Below are 25,563 nucleotides of genomic sequence, written 5' to 3'. Positions count from 1 at the left end.
TCAATGAAGCATCTTTTTAAAATTTCTCTTAAAAATGAAAAATGGAGACAGGATGTGACCATTGCTAATATATCTAGAGGTCAAGAGTTTTCATATAAAACAAAAATTGGCAAAGTTGAAAACGTGATTGGGGCTGAACGGATTCTTTGATTTAGACAATTATTTTAAATATATAGTTTATGTTTAATTAGATTTTACCTTAACGATTTAAAATCGAGCTATGAGTATATAAACTATAATTTTATACCAAAGAATGATTCACAAAAAGCTATATATGTACCTTTTTCACGTATCTTGGATTTTAAACAGAATGTGATTTTTATTTATAGAATAAAACATGTCGCATAAAGCTAGTTATATATGCCTATTGTATTCAAAAACCACTTATTGATTTCATTGATAAGAAAAATATAATAAATTATATAAAAAAAGTGAAAAACTGTTAAATCGATTCTTACTACAAAAAAAATTCTGTCTTAACCAGAAATTGTTTATGAAAAGTCAATAAACATTTACTAGTGAATTACATATCATTTGCAGCTTCGGTTCAACGAACCCTTTCCTTTTAAACGAAAATTTTTGATTTAAATTAATTTCAGCTTCAGATTTCTTATTGTGAGCAAGGTTTATAAGCAGAAATCTGTAATGTGAAAGGAAAGCTCAGCTTATTAAAAAGTGTAGAAAGCGGAGAAAATATAAAAAAGAAGAAAAAAAAATCTGAAATTTTGACGAATACGTTATTAGTATTTTTTTTAAATGTTTTTATTAATACAGTTTTTAAAATCATTAAAATCATTCTTTCATTATTTAAATTTTTTGAAATCGTCTTTAATCCTACGTAATTAGCTATACATAATTGTTTTTAGGTAGAAAATGGTGAAAGATCTGAAATTTTCCAACAATGATATCAACAATTTTAAAAAAAAAATCGTTTTTGTTAATATAATTTTTACCTCAATTTCTTTCATTATTTAATTCTTTTAAATATTTTTTTACCCTAGATGATTAATCATGCATGATTGGTTTTAGGAAGAAAATGGTGAAAAATTGGCATTATATATTTCTATGTATTGTAATTTCTGCACATCGATTTTTTTTAAAGAAATCTACAAGTTTAATATGCAACTTTTGTATCTAAAGTATATGAATATACCTGAATATTCGTTCATAGTAAATTACGCAAACAACCATGTAAATTAATTAAACACATTTAGCCAAGTTAATTCTGATTCCAGCCTTCAAACCATATATAAATCTTTGCTTTAAGAGCTTATAGAAGATATTGCATGCCTTTTCTTTGCAAAATTATTTGGATATTGAGATTGAATAATTAATCATCTTAAATTATTTTTGAATGCTATCGTTTCCAAAAACAAAATATTTTAATACTGTGTGCTGAAATAGTTAAAAAAATCTGTAAATATTTAGCAACACCAAAGAACAAATCTCTCAGCCCCTAACCCCTGGTCTAATTTCGCCAACTACTATATCAATCCAAATTCTTTATAAATTAAGCACACTTCCATACTATCGAATGCCTTAGCCATAACCACTATTTTATATGAAAGCTTAAGACCTCTAGATATGTCATCAATAATCGCCTATCTACCGCCATTGTTCAATTTTGAGAGAAATTCAAAAAATGCCATTTTACTGCACATTCTGTATGAAAACTATACACAATAGAGACCTTCAGTACCAATCATTGCACCAATTTTGCCAATTTTTATTTCATATAAAAACTTTATCTTCGCAATATCATCAATGGTTGAATATCTACCACCTTCCTTTTCGGAAGTAATTATTGTGCAAGTATAATTTAAAACAGTAATTTCATTTTTAAAAAATAAAGTCTAAAATTTGGAATTAAGTCTAGTCTAAAATTTAAGCCTAAGTCTAAAATTTGGAAACAGTGTAAAATTCATTTTTGCGCTATTGTATTTTTGGAATATATTGCAGGGAAATGCCAAAATTCAGCTTTATTTTTAATGCATTGGAATTATAATTAAAATTTGAAAAAAAATCGATTTGAGGTGCACATTTCCACCCACCCAAGTATGTGTGTCCCAAATATGACAGCTGTAGGCCAACCGGTCTAGCTTGTAGACGCACACACAAAATACATTCATCTTTGTTATTTGTAAAGATGTATATGTACAAAATTAATATATATATATATATATATATATATATATATATATATATATATATATATATATATATATATATATATATATATATATATATATATAACATATTTTGATTGAAGTAGAATGCAGGTTCAAAGCAGTGAAGAGACTTGGCATTTTTAATTTCGTTTTATTCTATTCCGAGTGGCAAGCATGATTATATACAAGAAAACGCAGCGCGGCACACACAGAAGTAAGAAAAGGGAAAAAAAGGGCCAAACAGATGATCATTAGCCTTATATAACATTGGATTTCTGGCCAGGCGCCAATTCAATACACGTGTGACCTTTGACACCTTTTGAAGGGTAAAAGTATCACTTTCGTTTAATACGTAGTACTGATGGCGTATTATTTTTACAAAGAAATTAATTAAACCGAAAGTGGAATTGGATCATGAAATAAGAGAATATTTTAGAATGAAGTTACTATGGGCTAAATTAAGATAAAATCTTGGAAATTAATTAAATTGAAATTAGAATTAAAATATCATTACATACATATAATGAGAACCAAAATCAAAAACCTTTAAATCTATGATGAAATCAAATAGTGCTCAAAATTTAAGAATATTTGTTTTTCACTGCATTGGTATATTGCATTTTTTATTTTTTGTATTGAATTTTGGCATATTATTTTGAGATACAGTTTTTGTATTAATAAAACTTTTTCTTGAAGAAAATCCGTCGACAGATAAGGAGACCCAGAAACTAGTTTAACTGCTCTTTCTACAGCTTGTGTGACATGGAAACGTGGGAATGTCGATTAATGGATTCTTCGCAACAATTGATTTCTGGAGTTTCCCTAATGCATTGTTTAAAGGAATCAATGGAAATATGTTTTGTCACTGGGGCCTTTATGATTTGGACGTTATTCCACGTGATGATATCAATGCAATCCTTAACTCCAAAGTTGATTTTCGGAATTAAAGTTCTAAATACCATCTCTACTATCTTTAGAAATCGGCACAAATTAAGTTGTCAATTATCGTTTGCGCTCATCACATAGCATGGACGAAATAAAGTTTTCCGTATCTTTGAAAAATTAAATAATTATTTTTCAAGATCATTAGTTAAATATAACTTCTAGAGGTATTAAGACATTCGCTATGAAGACTTTAACTAAGTATTAAACCATAAAAGAGTATAAAAAATAAAAATTTATTTAACCAGAGTTTCAAGATTTTTAATAGGATCATCAGTTATCTTGTACAATTGAAGTATTCGGTTTTCAAATGAAAGCCATTTAGAATTAGAAAGTTCCTCAGAACTTTTCGAAAATAGATATAACAGACATTTTCCATTAGATACTACAACATATATTTCCATTAACTGACTTGTACTCAAATCATTTATATTTCCTAAAGAGAGAAGTTTATTTTCAATTGGTACAAAAAAAAAAATGAGAAATAGCTTATGATAGTTTCCTCGTCGCTTATCGAGTTTCTCTTTAAATGTATTGTAGTCCTTAGTTTTACCATTTAAAAAAGATGGTCTTTCTTTTTGCAACAACGAATTTAGGCCATTATTGAGTTTTATAAATTTATCGTTAGCTCATGGAAATTCAATTATACACTCTGTAATTTCTTTTTCAATACAAGAAATTGTTGTTATATAGCCTAAAGACTTTGAGTTTAATACTTTTATAAGTGAAAGTTTTATAAGCCCTTCAATAGTAACCTTTTGGTAGCATTTATTATTTTTCTTTTATTTATTTATATTTTACTTATTTAATTTGAAAAATTGTGCTTTCTTACACAGAAATACAATTCACTATTTTCGATTATCAGATCAGAATGCACTTAAAGCACAGTTCCAGTTATTTGGTGTCTGTCGCGTAATTTTTATTCAATTACTTTACCGTTGACCATTTACCATTATTTATACGTTTACCATTATTTATTTATTTACCGTTTACCATTATTTATGAAATTCAAGTCCTTCAGGCAGCGCTTGATATTGTTGAAGCAGTTTCATCGAATATTGCTCTGCTATAGCACTTATAAATGCAAACAGATATCAATTTACTGCGTATTTGTGATATTTTATTGGTGTCTTCATGTAAAGTTGAAGGACTTGTTAAAATTGTTGAAGAACTCAGTTTTTATCCATTATTACCCATGAGCTTTTTTATCATTTCCTCTTATCAATTTACTGATATCCTTATAAATAAATTTGCATTTTGATTTGGACTTATTTGTGCAAGCAAATTAGAGGAAAAGGTGATAGGTAATGGAATAAAATATTTCAAATTCATGAAAATTCATTGTCGTTGAGATACTCTAAAGATTATTTATTTTCTCAAGAATTTTATTTTTGCCTTCTTTACCTAAAAAAATGCAGTGTTTCTGAAATATTAAAAATTAAGGTTCGTTCCACCATAGAGAACAGCTTCAAATCCTAGAATGTTGGACATTCGTACAAATATATCTTTCAGATAATTGTATAGATAAAATATTAACATTGCCTGCATATATGTAAATGTTATGTGATCAGTTATGAGGCAAAAAACATAAAAATTTTAATTCAAAATTCAATTTAATTTTGAGAATAAAACCTATATTCTTAATATAAATAAAAAATCATTTTGATATGTTTGTATTTATATTCCACATTTCCTTCAAACAATTTGGCTGAATTCAATCAAATTTTTGCAAAATTATTGTTTAAGAAGAGAGAAAGAATTCCATAAACATTGCAAAGTATAAAATTTGTTCAAATGTTCAATTAATTTGAAAAAAAGAGCAATTTATTGCCATCTTTCTGCTGTAACTTAGGAATAAATTATTTTATAATAATTTTTAATTACCATAAAATTTAAAGTTTAATCTTTCCAATAAAACTAATTTCATTCATTTTTTAATTTTTCAATATTTTATAAATAATTGAGTAGATACAGACAATTTTTAACTTAGAAATTTTGATACTCTGTTGCTGGGATAACATTTATTAACAATAACGCAACGGATTAAGCGTTGCAGACTAAGAATAACACAGCCTTTATTTATTTATTTTTATTTCTTAAATATTTTTGGTAGTGTTTTTATTGGTTTTAAATGACAATTTTCATAATAGTTGTAAAAATGTTGTTTATTTTTAAAGAACAAGAATTCAAACGCAGAACTGCTGCCAGAACACATTAATAGACTCTGAACAGAAAAGTTTTAAAGCAGACGATTAACAAATTACGTAAGAAATAATTATTGATATGGTTTACTGTTATGAATACAATAAGCTATCGGTGACTGAATAACTTGGTTCAATTAATCTTAACATTTTAATTAAAAAAAAACTTTCAAATAATAAAAAAGATTTTGTGTATTATAGCATTTTATACAAAAATAGCTTTTACATTAAAAATTATAAAAATGAAACGAACAAAGCTGGATATATCAGCTACTGTTAAAATATAACTAAACCAAAAATAGAATTTATGATGAATGTCTGCAAAACCAAATAATTTATAAACGAAATCAGTCGAGGACGAAGAACTCTAAAGAAAAATAATTGAAGTATTAAAATAATAAATAAATAAAGTTGGTACGTTAAATCAAACGTCAGATTGCAGTCTGAAAAGAAAATAGAACACGATAAAATTAATACGATATTTTCATTTAATGATGATTAAATTGCAATTATATGAGCATTTAAATAAATAAAAAAATTTTTAAAAAAAACAAGGTTTGGGAAATATTAATCTTTTATTTCTTAAATTAATTAAAAATTTCATACATATTAAAATATTTAGAATATTAGATATTTATACAAATATTTTTAAAGTGTTAATTCAGAACTAAAGTCATTTATCTTTAAAACACATCGATTACATTTACAATGCAAAATTGTCTCACATCATTTATTTTCCTTTATTACAGCAAATATTTAAAGATTTTTTTTAAAGGTAAACACCGATTTCGGTAGAGATATTATGAGCTATAATTTTTAAGAAAAAATTTGCAAATAATAGAACAATTAAATTTAATTAACCAGGTGAGAACGCATAAATAATGAGCAGGGAAACTTTTTAAAATTTTAATTCACATTCTTTATTATTTGAAAGTAAATAATTATTAAAAATAAAAAGCTGACTGGAAACATGATATTTTCAATATCGCGTTTTAAGCCAAGTTCTAAATATCATGTTTAACATTTTTTTTAAACTTTAGCAAGCAATCTATTCTACTATCGTTCCATCATATGGGCATGGTACACATTAAATCTGTGGTATTGGACAAAATCCCTCATTCTTTATATATGCATGGTACATATTAAATCTGCGGTGTAGGATAAAATCCCTCATTCATCGTATCGGCACAGTACACATTAAATTTGTGGTGGTGAACAAAAAGGAAGATACCGCACCAATTTCGCCACTGTCATCTTAAAATTATAAGTTCGATTTCAATACAACAGTCTTGCATGTTAAATTTGATCCTTTAAATAAATTAGTCATCTTTTATTTTCCAACTCTGGAGTCGTCACAAAATTTTTCTGGATGAAAATGGGGTTGTGGGTACAAAGAGTTTAAGGAGCTCTGAGATACACAAAACATGAAGCAAGTTTAACGACCGCATGTTTCAACCCTTTTACTATCAGAAAGGAGTATTTTACTTTTCACATAACTTTTCCGAAAATAGTTTATTCTGGATTCATGTCACACGCAAGAAAATCGAGATGAGTGTTACAGCAGAGAAGACGATTGAACTAGTTTTTGATGGAGAGCTTCCAGCTCCCGGGGCGGCATTTCTTTTGTGCAATTAATTCCATCAGTTCTTCTGCCTTGGAGCGATTTCTCACATGAGTTTGAAGGATGAGATGTGCTTAATGAAAGGTTTGAGGGATTTCATCATATTGTAAGTATTGCGAGGTGAAAATGTTTTTCTGGGTTAAAGTAACTTTCGTAATCGATAATGGTCGAAATACTCATTTCATGTAGAAATAATATATGATAAAGAAAAATAATGTCAATGCTTCTTCTAGAAAATACTTTCTATGCCCATTTTAATCACTTACAATTCTTCATATTAATCATTTTCTTTCCATTATCTGGAAAAAGAGTTTTAATATTTTTATCTTCTTCTATAGCATAGGTTCCCAAAGTGGTCCAGGTGGACCCCCAGGGGTCCATAGGAGACCACACGGGGGTCCACGTAGACGTGAAAAGAAAACAGGGGTTCCCGCTATTGAAGAGGTTTTAAAAACTGTTCTGTACAAACCTCCATTTGACGTACTCAAAAGAATTCCTTTAAGTAACAACACTGTATAAAGACGTATTGATGAAATGAGTTCTGATATAGAAAGCTTCTTGTGTAATTATCTGCAAACCACTCATTTTTCTATTCAATTGGACGAGTCTACTTTGCCTGGTAATGAAGCATTATTATTGGCATATGTTCGATTTGTTATGGACGAAGAAATCCATGAAGAGCTGCTATTTGCAAAAACTTTGAAGTCGGATACTAAAGGCGAATCGATATTTAATGTCCTGAGTGATTTTTTTTACAGAAAAATCTATTCCATTTACAAACATTATTTCGGTGGCAGCAGATGGAGCTCCTGCCATGTTCGGGCGATATCGTGAGTTTATAAGCCATCTTAAAAGAATAATACCAGGACTAATTGCAATTCACTGTGTCATCCACCGACAACACCTTGTAGCGAAAAATTTGAGTGATATATTGCCCAATATCACCCAAATTTTTTAGGAGTTTTGGCAATACAGTAGAAATGTAGCAGCAGGGGGTCTACCGAAAATAGTAAAACTTTGAAAGTGGCCCATGAGAAAAAAAAGTTTGGGAACCTCTGTTCTATAGGAAGTATAGAGAAAATATTGCAATCCTCAAAAAAAAATTCAAACTCAAGATTTTGACGAATTTTCGCGTTTTGAGTTAGAAAAATACATCTTTGGAAAATGTTTATCTGTGACAAAGATAACTCAGAAACACGTTGAGTTAGACGGAAAAAAAATTGGTACACGAGCTTTAAATCATTCATTTGCAGATTTCAGTCAAATTTTAAGCAAAGTCTTTCAGAAGAAGTCTGTCTGTCCGGCTGTGAGAATATAAATTAACACTATAACTATGAAACAAATTTAGCAAGAAAAAAATTCGATACACAGATTTAATATCTATAGCGTAAGTACCTTTAAAATTTTGAGTCAAATCCAACAAGGGTTTGACCGTCTGTCGGTCTGTATTTTCAGAAACATGTAAACGTGATGATTCAAAAACACAATGACTTAAATATATCAAATTTGGTTTGGAATTCTGTGACTGCAAGGGCAGTTCTATGTCAAATTTTTGTTTCAATCGTTTGGGAAACACGCGTCTAAAACACGAATTCGGTTTTCTGATATTTTTAACCACATGCCAAGAATAATTAACCAGAATACTCGCCAAGCATCACACGATAGATTCAATAAAAATGCCAAATTCAAGCCAAATTTGGTTAATATTTCGTAATTATTGTTTATTAATACCATGCAAGGCGTCCTCTGGGATAACACCTTTATTAGAGTGTATACGAGAAAGTTTTGGAAAGACCACTCTCATTGGATTTAGAAAATTTTTTTAAGATATATATATACATTTGTTATGTGACCTAATCTCTGCATTTCCTACTTATTGATTCATTTTCTGTCTTCTTTATTCATTCAACTTTTTTTTTGTCTGAATATGAGAAAATAATGGAATAGGATTAAAAAACGAAAAATAAACCTTTAAAATAATTTCAAAAGGTGTTGCAACTCTGCAACCGTGATGGACGAACTGCCACTATGTCCTATTCAATTACATTTCCAGATTCTGGAAGTAGATTGGGAGCGAGTTTTCTAGACGCTTCTTGAAATCATTTGGAATTGTTTCTGTAAATATAACGATTCATTTAGCAAGTCTTTCTCCATAATAACGAAGAATCAATTCAGGAGTCATTCATTCTTTTCCTAAGCGCGAGGTTTAATAAAAATCCATTCTCCTCGAAGAGCCCCTTCCCCAATCTTCATCAAATGAAAAGGGTTGGCATATTGAGAAACATTTCAACCTCCTTAACCGATAACTTTTTGACAGCCGAAACATCATGTCGAGCTCTGTCCTGTCGCTTCCAGTTTGCTGGGGCGCGACTCAAAACGAGCGGCGTTAATTGGCGCTGCGCCCCATTAGGGTTCTGCCCTAGAGGCCCTGTCGAAAGGGATGTCGTAGTTACAATCGGGTTGGAGATGCTCCCTTAATAGAATTTGTAGGGTCTTCGGGTTTTAATGGGCATAAAAGCGGAGAGCTTTGTCTGTTTGGGAAGGTATTGGGCATGTTTGTGGAATAAGAGGTTGGGTTAGATTTGTGCAACACAAGATGGCCTTTCTCGACTAATACATGTTTCAGGGAACAGCGATATGTAACCATTGCTGTGGTTTCTTATTTTACAAAATTTGAATATGTAAGACTAAAAAGGACAATGTACCATGTGGATTTAGTTTTTTTAATAAAACGAGACGTTAATATAAATACACTAAACTAAACGGAAACAGAAAAAATAATTTACGAAAGTAAAGTCAAGACTTCTTTATGTATATACTATGTAAAGATAAGAGGAAAGATGTATGTGAAAGTACATTATAGGCAGTGCAAAGTGTAAGTTGTGATTTTATGACTTAGCAGTATGATGATAACTTATGTTCATATTCCTATCGAATAAAATAGAGTTTCCTTTTTCTTTGAGAAACTCATAAAGAGATTTAAAGATTCATTTCTTCTAAAAAAATTCTAAAAAATTGCATTAGGAACTCAAAAATCGTGGAAGTTAAAGCAATGAAAATTCCCTTTAAGAAACTTTCTCAGTTTTGAGAGCTGAAATGGTGAAAAAACAAACAAACAAAAAACAGTTATGTGCACCGCAAAATCTGAAGGGAAAAAAATTGAGTTAATAAAATAAATAACAAATAAATAATAGTTACTAAATATTTTCAAAACTATTTGAATCTATTAAGATTGTTCATTAATAGTTGTTATCTCTAAACATAGTTGAACATATGTTTGTATACTGCGAATTATCTATCGTGCATTGGGGTCAATGTAATGTCGTCACAAACGTAACTACACGTGTCATCTGATATCTAACTATATATTTTCTTATTGCATGATATGAAGTCACTTCTTAAGTGAGATGGAAAATTGAATCTAATACTGAATTAGCTGTCCTTTATGATGAATTTTTTGATTCCCTCTTCAGCATGAATTTCAGCATTAAATCTATTGCATCGAATCAACTTTTGATTGTTTCTATTTTGGCACTTTTAAGTAATGTGAATTCATAGATGAAGTAATTAATTATTTAAAAAAAATAATTCTTTTAATAATAAAAGAAATCAATGCTAATTAAAAATTCTTATTCATTTCTCCCATATAAGCAGAATTAACCAGCGAGAGTAGTCTTCTGAAAACTTCCCCTGTTATTCTCTAATAAATGCATTTGTGTATTATTAACTACTAGTCGCCTTTGACGACCAGTCACCAGACTTATTGATTATATTTAATTTCAATTCAATCGATTACATAAAATTTCACGTCCCTGATCAATCAAGCTGTCAGACATTAAAGTCTTATTATTTTAATAGTCTTGTATATGTTCAGTTCATTGTGTACATGAATTTTCTGACAGAGACCATTTGTATGGCATCACCGTGCATTTATGTTCATCTATTTTCTAAATTTACAGGACGAATTAAAATTTATTTAACTCGTCCTGTAAATTACAAAGATATTAAACAGAATTCTTAAACCTTCAGCAATTGAAGAACATCACGCAATCAGATATTTGATGAAACAACAAAACTGATTTAGATTCCATTCACAACAATGAAAAAATTGTTGCGAAATATACTTTAAAAAAATGTTAAAAATGTAATTAAATCTAGACTAAAATCTTTTACAGCGACTAAATTGGCATCACTGAAAAGCTAATTCTTTAGATTTCAAAACGGTTTAAAAATAATTTTTAACAGGATATATTTTCGGAAGAATCGCGAAAAAAAGATGAAAAACTTGTTTTAAATTAATTAAAATTTCAATTAAATTTCGAAAAATTCGCTACCCCCATTCTCCAAAATATATCTGGGATAAATTTGATATTTCTGGATCAAATGGTCCAGTCTGTAAAGCGCTAACACACACACGCACAAGTTAAGTTCTTTTATTGGCGAACAATAGAAAAGAGAGAGATATGATAGACAACAGGAGGCAATGACTGGCGATTAGTCAGTGGGGTGTCATTAATACTGTAAAGTCTCGATCCAATAACAGGTAGCGTTATGATCAAATTCTTTATTTACAGCTTTATTACATAAAAAAAACTCTTTCTAATCTAGGTTAAATGAATGATGCTATTTACAACACGAAAATTAAACAAGAATAGTTCCTCGAACAATTTCGAAGGAAACAACTTTACCAGAACAGCTAACAGGCTGTTGGCGTCTTAGGCTACTCCAGGGGTAGCTCTCGGAATCCACCGACTTTGCTTCGGGTGGAATTTTACTCAGAAGTCCGATTCACACGAAGCTTCTCTCTTCTTCTCTTCCGAAAAATCTCACCTTTTATTTTCCTCTCAGACTCCCTGTTACCCAATCACCGTTCAGAACAACCTGAATCGTCTCTGGTCGCCCGTGGGAAATGTCCGTTGATGATCCACCCTCCACAATGGGAAAAATGAAGGGCATCTGGACATCTGGAGTGTTTGACACTCTCGCCTTTCGAAGACACGATTTATTTCCCTGGGAAACGCACGTGTGGTTCCTTATCTGGATTAGCACTAATTGGCCAGATGACCGTACTTAAAAGGAGGGTCTTCCATTTGGCAATCTGGAGGCACTTAACACTGTGGGAGTTTCGTTGATGAAGAATGGCCCGGAATGTAAATTATCGAGTGTGGGAAAAATTAATGTCACAGTGGTCACCCAGGAAGAAGCTGAATCATTACAATACACAGTGTCAAAATACTGAATGTGTATTTTGGAATGCTGGAGACATCTTTTATCCAACCGTTTAAAACTAAAACTTGGCGCAGAACTACAATTGTAATCTCAAAATCATATACCAAATTTCATAACTAAAGCTATTACCACATTTATATCCTCTCGAAAGTTCAGTTTTGACAAACCATCAAGCCTTTGACGGATCTGGTTTCAAATCTCATGTATATCTACACCTTGATATTGAGCCTGTGTACCAAATTTTATCTATTTAGTTCTCTTCCTTTTGTAGTTATCGTGTTAACTTACGTGTGGACGGACAGACTGCATCTGGATGGATTTTACTTAAACTTTGATAGAAATTTTTCAATTTGGTGTAAAGACCATATGTCACATTTCAAACTTCTAGAAAAAATCTTTTTTGAGTTATCTTGCTTACAAACAAACAGACAGACAGGCAATTCTAAAAATGTATTTTTAGGACTCAGAGAGGTCGACATTCTTTTTCGTACCTCACATGAGAGAAAATTAAAAAGCAACATATTAAATTCGCTATTTATTAAAAAATACGTAGGATTATTTTCTGCTGATATATGACGTCTCTTGGTTCTTCTAGAAACATAGTAATGTGTTTGATTAAAGAGTCTGTAATTCAAGAACATTCGCTTTTTCTGTTTGGTTGGATTTTATTTAAAATTTCAACAATAGTATAAAAAGTAGATGCATTCAATGATACTGAAAACAAATGGATCGTTGAGAAACAACATTTCAGTTTTAATGAAGAATTATTTACGACAGCTGAAAAAGTTCTAAACTTTCCCTTTCGCGATATGTTCAGCAAATAAAGCAAAGAAAATGAAAGCAGTTCATAAAAATCAGTGAAAAATAGTTCTTAACTTACCCAAATTCTTTACTTCTTCTAAATTTTCCTATACCTGAAACAGAAAAAAAAAAAACTATTAAAGAAAGACATAATTTATTCTTTAAAGTTATTTTTAAATATTCATGTAAATGAACATTGGTAACGTTACGGCAAAAAGAGTAATAATTAATAGACGTAAATTATTCTAAAAATAGAAAAAGGAGTAACGACAAAGCTGATACAGTTTCAAATATATAAAAGTAGTAAAATATCAATCGCTCGTTTAACGAAAAAGAAAATGTCGCCATGCCTGTTTCAAAGAATTGCTCAATAACGATGTACTTGAAGAATATAGTTACATGTTCTATTGGTTTAAATGATGTAAGTTACTAATTTAAATCATATGATATAATAAAATAGGCTTGCCCTTTCAGTAACTTTAACTATCGTTTCAACATATTAATATATTTATAATATCAGGTGATATTAATTCGGCTATTTTTTATTTTCAAATAATTCATCAGCAACTAATGATAGCTATAAAAATTAAAATTTTACTGCAATACTTTTATGCATTATATATTCTTTCCTCTTATCACAACACATCTCTACTAAATAGAAAAAGTGATAATATAGTAATAGTAAAAGTGATTCTCTGTATGTATATCTATTGTCTGTCTGTGTATTGGCTCTATCTGTCTAACAATTTGTCTTAGAGATATTGTTCGACCTAGAACAAACAAATTTGATAAATTTGCATTGTAGCTAATTGGTTGGTATTAGATTGTTTTGACAGTCATTACACTGATTATACTGCACCAGATTAAATTATAAAAATAGTATTAAGATAAAAGCAATATCAGGATATTAAGCGTGCACGTTTCAAAGAATTTATTTTGAAATTCTGATGAAAATTTTATATTTAGAGATTATAATTTCTAATGTTTTATTCTTTTTGCCAGCATATTTTAATGCCGTTAACACACTGCTGGAAGCAAAATGCTTCACGCCATTTTAATGCTTTTCGGGTTTCATTAGAGAAGTTCATTAAATCAATGAACAAGACAGGTAAAAGATTACTAGTAAAACACGGGTTTAATATCGCAATTTGAAGTTTAAAATACTTCGTTAAAATATGTGACTACACTCGGGATGAATGTTTTTGAAAAATACCCGTAAATAGTTATATTTTAGAATCTTTGCAGAAAAAAGAAATTGGAGAATTCATTTTTTTTAAAATATTAGAATTCGGCTGATAAATAACACGAAATTTTAAATTTTTTTTCATATTATGAAGAGTTAAAACAACTATAAAATATTTTTAAATCAATTGATTACTTATTCTGTAGTTCAGGAAAAGAACACATTGAAAAATTGTAATAACAAATTTTATAACAAAATATATACATTACATTTTAATTTATGAGATTTTTCATAATTAAATTCTATCAAAGATTAAAATTTAAGAAAATAGCATCTAAAGATGTAAAATAGCAGTAAATGAAAATATAAAAATCCGTGTAACTTCTCCCCAAAAATAGATTTCGAAACAAAATTCTAATAGTTTTATAAAGAAACCTACTGAAACATTTAGAATTTTAAATAAAAGAAATCAAAATTTTGAAAAAAAAATCGACTTTTCAATGTAGTCACCTACTTTAAAAGAATGATGAATGTCAAATTAAATGTAGGATATTCAAGTGAAATTAAACACAGTTAGTATTCCTGGCAAGTATGCTAATCGCATATGATGGATAGTAAAAAAAATAATAAATTGCAATTCTGTTGCTGGATATACTTTTATATTTTAGATCCTTTTATTATAAGAGTTGGAAATTTAACTGCCTTCATCTGTTATAAAAATTCTTACTGGGTTTCTTCCCCTCGAAAGCTAACAAAGAAATTGTTCTCATTTTAATTTTGTTTTCTACAAAAATATTACGCTTGACTTTCACGAAGTTTATTTTTGGATTCTAGTAAAATGAATGCGAATCGTATTTAGATGCTTTAAACCTTTTACATTTACGGCTTTAAATGACACATTATCGAATATTAGCTATATAATAAAAAAAAATTCCATTGAAATGACTAGAAATGTGTCAAAACGAAGATAAAATAACATAAACTAGATTGACAAAATAAAGAAGTCTCTCAATTATATTGGAAGAAGAATCAGTAGTAGTACTCAAAAGTTAAGTCTTGAAGATTAGAAGAACTGGAACAGTCATCTATAGATACATAAGAAAAATATTTATAAAAAAAAAATAAAGGGAAATATGACAATAACGCTTAATACATATAAAAATACATACAATATGACACTACATGCGCTTTGTATGAGATGACTTTTTTTTATCTGAAATATTTTATTCATTTTAAGACTAAAATTTGAAGCTGAAAATACTGTTAATTACACCGTTTTATTTTTAAATTCTTACCCTACTCATCATTTTCGCTTTTAAAGCATCTATTTAAGCATTTCAAAATAATATCGTGACGTCAGTTTGGTGCAATGGTTTCAAACTAATTTGAGTAAACTCCAGCTTCATTTACCAGAAACGCATTATTGGTCGCCCGTTTAACATAAACACGAATCAATGACCATGAGTATCGGATGTTCATTACCAGGCATTGCCAGCTTCACATTCTGAAAACAATACGAGAGGGAATCGAGCCATTTTTCTCTGAAAAGCATCGGATTACATGAAAAGCGCCATTGATTGGTCTTTTAAAGAGAGAAAGAGATACCTAATTGGTCGATGAAGTGTCGGGATCCACCCAGGCTATGATTGAAAAACGTTTTGGCGTGGACTTTCCAATTAGGAAAACCATGTTAGAAAGGCAAAAGTATAGGCACGCAAAAGGAGATTATGTTTATGACAGAATGGGAAGCTAGTTTGCTTTCCTGGCAGGAGCTTTCCATGTTAAGAAGCCACTTTTACAATCACTGGCGAAAGCGTGCTACATTTTCTTACGATACAGACTTATTAGCTTTCCTGCTATGCTCTTGACCATGTCATGAACCCTTACGGCTAGCTCTACAAAGAAATTCATTCCCATTTTTTTCCTCTAAGTTTTTTTTTTTTTTTTTTTTTTTTTACTATTATTGGGGAAAGAATAAACACAATATGAAAGTTTTTCATTTTTATAAGCATTGCCGTCATTTATACTTCTCAACAGATCTATGAAAAATCTGATTCCTAAGCTTATGATTCCGTTTTTGACCCCGTATTAGCGCATTTTCATATTTATTTTTAACCTTGTAGCACACGTAAAATGGTACTTGTAATATTAAAATCTATGGTCAGCAAAGAACATTTTTGTATTCAATCGTGCAAGTATTCAAACTTGTTATTGAATAATGGAAAAATACATCCATCTCCATTGCTAAAAAAGTTAAGATTATCAAATATTTCCATATTCAAAAGTATTTATATATTATTATTATAAAATATTTACATTATTTTACCATTGTTATTTAATTTTTTAAATTATCAAATTCATAACAGAGAGACCCTCATTTTTTGCTATAAAATAAATGAAGAAAAATGAGTTCATCCTATCCTGATGTTACTTCTTCAACGAGTAACAATTCAGACCAGATGCTGATGCATCTTAAGAGGTTCTAGATGCTCCGACTTCTGAGGCAGAAACTATTGGAGATTTCCCGGCTTGGAATCCAATTCCTAATTCCTATATCTGGCATGAAAGCCGACAACCGTAACTTCTCTATGAATCTGAAAGAATTATATTTACAGCCTTGATTCCAATTTTTCGAGGACTTCATTTTTATGGATGGGAATGTTTATCAATAACAAAAGAATTTCTCGACTGATAATTTTCATGAAAGTGGGGAATGATGGATTCCCTGACTAATTTTCTGAGCTTTTGAAAATGCTTGATACTCTATTATAAAAGTTAATATAATTCTTCCTTTTTTTTTAAAAAAAATCTTTTAGAAATTGAAAATTGATTTACTGTCGAATGGAAAATAGATTTGTTGCAGACCGCCATAGGAACTCCTCAGCTCTTTCATTCCCAGAATAATATGGCCTTACTTGAGCTGTGTGATTTTGATAGTAAAGCATCCCCATATTAGAACCGTTTTATACCTGCTTTTGAACTTGGGTATGGATACTCATGCTCTAAGGAGTCCGAACAAAAATTATAAATAACACGTGGCAGCTTTATGGCATATTTTTTTGTCTTTTATAAGTATATCCGGAAGACAGAAACTCATCTATCTGTATCAAGTTTCATAATTTTGGAGATTAACGTAATTTACATTCATTTAGTAATCTGAAGTGCATTTAGGCCGGTTTATGAAGGGGATTTTGGGCACCGAAGTTAGTTTCATATTAGTAATTTTAATAATGATTTTCTACTGACCAAATTTTAATTATCAAGTGCAACCATGATGTCTTAAGTAAGAGCAACTCTATTTTGTCACATTAGTTTACTTTTTCAAAATGATTAATTTTCTAAAAAGTGTATTTGCATGATATGAAGTCATTTTATAGGAAATTCCGAGCTGGAGTGAGGGAATACTGCCCACTTGGCTTTGGCATAGAAATTTTTTGAATTAGTAATAAAAACACTGTTTCTTACAAGCTCAAAACCATAAATATAAATATTAATACGATCTGATCTAAAATTTGCACGTTTTATTAAAATAACAAACATTATTGAAGAGTTTCAAACTTCAATGGTAAAGTTCACATAATTTTTTTCCTCTCACAGCAATTTTTATGAATTCCGTCAGAGCAAATTCAGTAGTTAAACTCTTTGCCGTCTTTGCAAGTTTAAAGACCGTCTCGCTGTACTTCACTACTGTCTCGATTTAGTGTACACTGTAAATGCGTTTTTCGATTAATTTGCACTTTTCAAAAGCTAAAGTAAATTACATTTCTAAAGCAATTTCTAATGTTGTCTTAATTAAAATCATCGATACAATTTATACCTCTTGATTAGCCCTTTTTTTAAGGATATGGCCATAATGCTTTAAGAAATAGCATCAAACAATCCAAACTGGCAAATTTTGGCGATTTATTGAAATCATTCTGAAATGGTTTGATTTAGTATATTTCTACAACTTTCAAGCACATACAAAATACCTTCAGAACGTATTCAACGAGTTCTTATTTCTGAGAAAAACCGGCTTCCTTTCAAAGCGATTTTTTGAAAGATTAGATTATAATTAATTCGTTAATATAGATTCAGGGATTCTAAAGATCGCTTTACTTCTCCTATCTTTCAGCCTCCTCTAAAACAGCTTTAATACCTGCATTTAGTTAAACCTGTCTCAAAGATTCCTTTCAAAAAACATCGTGTAAAATTTCGAGACTCATATTAAAATTTACAAAATATCCATTAGGCATTTTCAAATGTCGTAAAACGGGCACTAGTTGCTATGTTTTACTGAATAAACCTACTTAGAATTTATCTATTCAGCAGGTTTCATATGATTAAATATGGATAAAACGATCTACCCTATTTTAAAACACCAGGTCTGACAATATTTTGCAGCTGGAAATTTTTATTAATACTTTCAAAAGAAGGCTTATCTTAAAAATCTCAGGTTAGAAATTCTAAGGAAATAGTCCATTTCTTTCAATGTTCGAGAATTTTTGAGAAATGAGAATGTGTATGTGTGTTTGGGGAGAGAGGTGATGTCTAATTTGATTCCTGGTCCATCCATGAAACAAAACCATCTTCCGCGCTTTAAATTGCCGAAAAAAGTTGTTGGCTAAATGGGCTACAGCGCGATATTCTTCCCTTCACCCCTAAATGCAGAAATAAATTTTATTTTCCAAAATTGATTAATCGATTAAAATTAATCGAATTAAAATAACAAATTTTATTGATTAATAATTATTTATTGATTAAAATAGAAGACTGTGGAATTATGTATAAAGCATAAAGGCTTGAACACAGAGTATTCGTTTAATTAGTTAATAATGAAATATCCTTTCATACATAACTAATTTCAAAGTCACATTTTAGAGCATTTAATAAAAGTGCAGTCGCACACAAAAGTAATAGTTTATTGATTTTTAGAAGATAAAATACTATTTTTTTACTAGTTAACAACATTTAAACCTAAAGTTTATAAAACTCTACCGATGAAGCAAGTTTCGTTGATAAATGGGTCCATTGTGGGCAATAAAACATCTGTCTCACTCAACTTTGAACTACAATTTCGAGCTCCCGTCGCTTTCTCTCTCGAATTTTCGAACGGAAAATGTCACCTGCAGATAGCAGATTTTAACTCTGCCAAACGATTCCCTAGTACTCAAACAGATGGTTAAAGTCTGTTGAATTAATTTATTCCATAGTCCCAGTTTTAAATAACTGAAGGTCGACAAATTCCATATGAAGTGTATAAACATGATTGCTAAATTTTTTGTTGTTGTTGTTTTGCAAACAATTAATTGTTTGAAAATAAAATGTATTACTTGTAAGTCGTGTAAAGAAACTACTGATGCTATGTAGAGGTAAAAATTTATAATTCCGGATATTTACAGATACGTATAAAATTTTCTTTAGAATTTTTTATTAGAATAAGAAATTAAATTCAAATCGAAAGCTATAACATTTAAAGCGAAAATAACAAAGGAAAAATTGATCTTAATGCTTAAACTATTAAAACACTGTTTAGAATTTTAGTTAATGAATTGAACATTCAAAATCAATTTGAAAATCCTAATCTCTCCCTTTTTACGAGAAAATAACATATTTAGCATATAAAAGCACTTAAAGTTTACTGAGATTACCAATATTTGGAATGATTTGAATCGATCGATCACATTCAAAATCGATTTTGAAAAGAATATGTCGCGATTTCGAATTTATGAGGGGAAAAATAGTATAAGTAAAATACTGATCAATAATATATTTTTATATGTTCATGTAAAATGTCAGTTTTTTTTTTTTTTTTTTTTTGTTTAGCACAAAAGGCAACATAAAAATAATATTGACAAGCTAGGTGTAAAGATGCTGAGTGGTTGTTAAAAGAATCGTAAATAATCTTATTACTGATATCAATTTTGTTTCCGTAATGCTCTTTATGGAAGTATGAAGTTCTTTTGATTGAGAATCAATAACTTTACTGATATTGTGAGTTTTTTTCATATATTTCTCAATAGTTTTAATAATGATTTTATGGTCTTAACAAACTCAATTCTCAACAAACAGAGCTAATTACATATTATATGCTTACGTATAAATAACATGAAGAATAAGGTGAATTCTTACCTTGACTACAAAAAACACTATTGCAAAGAATAATTGAATTTAATGCTGTAAAATTTTTACTATCAAACAGTTCTGCTGCTATACTTATTTTTATTTATTTATTTATATTAGGCCAACAAACAGTGCAACTAATGCAGAAATAGTGATTTTTCATTCGCTTCTTATCAAAATGGCGCCTACGAAGAAAAATTTCAAAGTGTTCTTTAATTCCATGAATTTAAATTAGCCAATATTGTTTTGTATCAGTATTGGAATTATGTAAAGGACAGAATGTTTTCAACGCCAGTTGAAAATATTGATACACTCATAGACCCCATATACTGTGCCTAATATGATAGTGGAAAAATATGATGGTGAAAATCAAAACACCGCTTTGATATTCTTCGAGCTACTATAGATGCTCATATTGAAATTTGCAGACGTAAGTGATTTCATCAAAAATTTTATCTTCTTTACAATATATCGAAACAACGATATGCCAATTTTAATAGTTTCCTTGAAAATAATTTTATATAACAAGAAGAAAACTTTTTATGTAAATCCGCCGTAATTAATTTGTTTTAATTTATAAATAAATGAGATACATGCACTACGTTTGAAACTATTCACTTAATATTAAGAGTTTATAGAATCATATTGGAAAATATAGACATAATACTATTAGTGCAAGTTTTACACAAGTATTTAAATGCTACCTGTTTTCTGAATTGGTTTTGTTATGTAGGAATTTATACTACATGCAGTAACAATCTAAACCTTTTACTAATATTTTATTACTATTTTAAATTAATAATACTTGAATTTAGAATTTTATAAAATTGCTTTTATCTTATTTTTATGATACTTTTCTTTTTTTATGTTATTACAATTTTCGTTTTAAGTTAATTTAAGGTTCTGTTAAATTCTATTTAAAGATTTTTTTATCGGACTTTTTCTAAAATTCCAATTTTTCAAAACTATCGTGTGAAAAATTTAAAAATGTAATACATATTTTTTTAAATAAAATTTAGCATATTGGTTAATGAGCCACTATTATTGAATTAAAGCTTGAATTTTATATTGCTCTTTCTATCTAAATTCGTTTTATTTATTACTGAAATTATGGTATTTAATATTGGGCTATAATTAGTACACTTTTAAAGTTCATTGTAGCTGTGTGAGCAAAGATTTGTACTCTTTAGAACTTTTTAATTCAATTTTTTTTTATTTATATGAATTTACAACTGAAATATATTACATATTTTGAAATTTCAAAAAATTGAAATATTTTTCTTTTATTAAAGCTACTTTACACACATTTTTTAAAAAGAAAAAAAAACAAACTCCGAATGCATCTATATTCTAAATATCAAATAGTAGAAAAAGCTGACTAAATGCAATTCGCATTCCATGACCAACACTTTAAACTACTTTATACAACAGAAAAGTTGACTGCGATCTAAAGCATCGCATTCTCTATTCGATTTAAGAGTATTATGTAACAACCGAACTTTCAATGTTATTTTTTGTCTGGATAAAAAGTCACTGTCTCTTAAAAGACCAGGTTCACTACAACGTTCCATTCTTTTTTTCAACTTTTAACTGCTACGATTCATTGCTTGTGTCAAAGAGCAAAACAATGAAAAAAAAAATAAAAGAAAGAAAGGAGATGGTACCCCTAAACAAGGAAAGACGTTCAGAAAAACAGAACAAAAAACGAAAATAGAAGTCATTCTTTGAAAAGGAATTGTTGCCGATGCTGTAGAGATGAAAGCAGAACAATTACTGGCCGTTACGCGAAAATTGTTATCACCGGCAGCGGCAACAGCGGGTAAACGTTACGCTTATTGGTGCAAAGATGCGCATCCCAGAATTCCTATTGTCTTGTTGGGTTTTTATCGGTTGCTAGGAGACGGAGGAATCGCACATCATAGAAGTTCCTTTGTGCTGGCTGGCAACGGTGGAATTAAAAATCTTAACGGAAGTCGGGCATTCAGTCATTGTTCCACGACAAATTATGAAGAGCGGGTTTAAAAATAAAGCCTTTACACTGATTTGGTTTGCATTCCCTATTGGTTTCAACTAGACAAACAATTATTTGGACTGATTTTAGATAAGAATTTCAATAAATACTGATGTCAAATACGAAAACAATGATTATAATTTTCAATAGATTATTGTAAGAAAAGTGAAAAGAATATAAGAATTTAGTAATTGATGAGCTTATGGGCAATGGGGCAATGATGAGCAATGGGTTTATTTCGTGCAGTGATAACCATCTCGTTTAACTTTCTACCGAACAAATAGCATTGTGTTCAGAATTTGAGCGACAAAGATTTTTCCCGTCTTCGTTTTATAAATATATCAACGAAAGAAAGATGTTACAGTTTAAAATAAATTCCTTGTATTTAAATTCTTATTTATGCAAATTTCTTGTCTATTTAAGTTAATATTCATTTCATAATTTTTATTAACATCAGAAGTGATAAAGAAATGTGAAAAGAATCTACATAAATAAGAATATTGCTATCCGAAAACTTTTCTAGTTGAGAAAAGAAGAACTATGAGAATTAATAATTCTAGTTATAAATTTTAAATTATGCAAGTCCTTCATGAATCTGATGCAATTTGCATCTGTACTCATGCGTATCAAATTAATCATGGGATAATCAGCCATTCAGTTATTACACAGAAATCATTTAAGAATGAAAAATGACTTAATTTCTACATTATCCCAGTTCTTTTTATTATTAATTACTGTTAATCAACGAAGTAATAGGAAATGATAATAATAAACCTTCGAGTATGTTCTCCCTCCGATTTTTATTTATTTATTTTGCATAGTTAAACAATACGAAGGGTTTGGTATTTAGAATCGCAGTATAGCAATAATAATCAAATTTGGCTTCTTCATTTTGAGATTCTTTCCGATGACCGATTGCATCCAAAATTTGGTTTAACTTTTCAATTTTCGTCGGAAGATCAAATTTGGTCAAAATTTCATTCGTATTGTTTGCTTTATTTTCAAATCATCGTATTTATGTTTACACGGGCAAAATGAGTAGATAATAGACCCTTTAAGAGATTTTTTAAATTTGATAAAAATGTATAATTTCGATCTACAGATAATATATTAAAATTTACCTTCCTAATATGCTGCATTTTTTTTCGTTCACGGACGTATGAATAAATAGATAAATAAACAGTCAACAGGTGAATGTCATTTAGTTGGCTGCTTTATTGAGATGCACACGGAGGGTGAAATAGATTGATTTCTTTTGAATTTTGTGAAAAATTTGGCAGCAATCCACAACTTTCAGTAAAGGTTGCACTGTTCCCGCTAACTTCAAAACTTTTATTGATCTTTAAAGAATTTCCAAGCGTTTTCGGAAAATTTTAGTAATATTTGCCACTTAGCCAAGCGTTTTGATTGGATGAAAGATTTATGCAGTAAATAAAGAATGTTTAATATAAAAAACACTGCCAATAAGTTACCAGATTGGTGACGAATTACTCAAATAGCTGCACTTTGATCTATTATAAGATTGAAATATGTTGTAAGCAATGATTAGATAACTTGAAGGTACTATGTGCAAACAAGTTGGTTTGTTATGTCTAGAAGTAAGCAGCATATGTGAAAGTAAAGTAACTAATTTATCTTTTAAATAAAACAGAAGACAAATATGGAACTTGAATTATAGCGTTTAGTTAATTTTAAACAATTAGTCAAAACGTTAATGAAATAGGTTTATATATTTATTTATTTTTTTGTCTCAAATGTAAAAAGAATAAAGCAGATAAACGAAATTCACATATAATTCAGCCAGTAAAGAATAAAACTACAATGCCGTGATTTTGGGAAATCAAATACTAAAGGAGTGGAATGAAGAAGGAAAAAAGATTTCAATGACAAGTAGGACATTAGCAAAGATTCTTTCACGGAATTATCGGCCTTGTTAGCAGAATGTCTTCGCACACCCACCAAATTTAAGCTGGTGACTCTGTACTTCGAACTGAAGTAAAATGAATAGAAAGGAAATCACCATCATTCAACTGTTCGAGACATCAGCGTGGAAAGAACAATTCCTCTCTCTCCACAGGAAAGGGGTGGAAAGAATGAGGGTCTAAGTGGCCACCATGACACCGATTCGCGCTTAGAGGCCAAAAGACCTTTCCTAAAGGTGTCTTCATTTGTCTTTTGTGGCAACTTTTTCTGAGAGGATCTTTCTTTCTCGGCATGGTAAACACTGAACGGTAAGTAGGAATACTCTTTATTCCTCCCCTCTTAAGCATTTTTTTTTCTTCTTTATTTTTATTTGAGACACGCAGAGAGAGAAATAGAGAGGCCGCACGCAAGCACAGACTTTTAAAGCTTTTTCAAGAAATATGGGAAAGTTGCAAGTAGATTCTTAAGCCAAAAATGCTGACCCCAACTTGTGTCATATGGACAATATTGTATAATTTTATAGAGCTGTCTACATTCTTTTATATTTTCAAGAGGAGGGAGAAATATAAGATATCATAATAAATTAAAATCCATTAATAAACATTGCTCGTTGTTACTACTTCATTTTGTTGATTATTTATCAATTTTTGAATCACTGCAGAATATTTAGGGCCAAAATAAAATTATAAAAAAGGAAAAGTTAAAAAATTTTTAAACTGCAAAAAAAAAAAAAGAATAATTTTATAGCTTATCATTCTAACAGCATCCAATGTCAATGCTCACATTGTTAAGTTTTCTTTTTAAAATTTAATGTCGATACGCACCTAAAAATGATAAATCGAAAAGAAAAAAAGGAGTCAATATGTCCCTCTTTATAAAATGTTATATCTATAATAGAAAAAAATTGTGCACGTCAATATATCTGCAATATACTTTGCATATAGACGTTATATTGATACGTATGATTTTTCTTCTTATAAAGATGGCATTTTAAAGCAACACACATATATTAACTTATTTTTCTTTTTGGTGTGGTCACTTTTAACTGTAAACTGACGATATAAAGAATAATTAGAATATATAGATCTCTAAATAATTATTTGCTTTTTTCATATAGAAAAAAATTGAAGAACACTTAGTTTGATGATGGCACAATATATTGTAGAAATTCGGAATGAAATCTATGAATGCACACACTTGATAGTGTCAAATTTAGTGAGACAGTTTAATTTGGAATTCAATCTTATAGGTTGAATAAGGACATGACATAATACTACAATGTAAAAAAATGTGCTTATGATGTTAGATAGCACACAAAGTTAGGGTTTTCATGTGATTAACACGCCGTGTGAACTGATTTTATTATCTTCATTAATTTGGTA

General features: G+C 29.5%; 1 protein-coding gene across 2 annotated transcripts in view; it reads right to left on the bottom strand.

The window, feature by feature from the left end:
- Positions 1-25,563, bottom strand: part of LOC129955213 (protein O-linked-mannose beta-1,2-N-acetylglucosaminyltransferase 1-like) — a 206,102-nt gene that overhangs the window by 67,831 nt on the left and 112,708 nt on the right. For both annotated transcript variants that reach the window (XM_056068205.1, XM_056068207.1), the window contains exon 2: positions 13,042-13,075. The gene's annotated coding sequence lies outside the window, so the exon portion shown is untranslated. The remainder of the gene's footprint in view (positions 1-13,041; positions 13,076-25,563) is intronic.

Source organism: Argiope bruennichi, chromosome 2 (genome assembly GCF_947563725.1).
Source record: "Argiope bruennichi chromosome 2, qqArgBrue1.1, whole genome shotgun sequence".
Taxonomy (NCBI): domain Eukaryota; kingdom Metazoa; phylum Arthropoda; class Arachnida; order Araneae; family Araneidae; genus Argiope; species Argiope bruennichi.
Note: the sequence above shows the minus strand (reverse complement) of the source record. Positions and strands in the feature narration are given on the sequence as shown.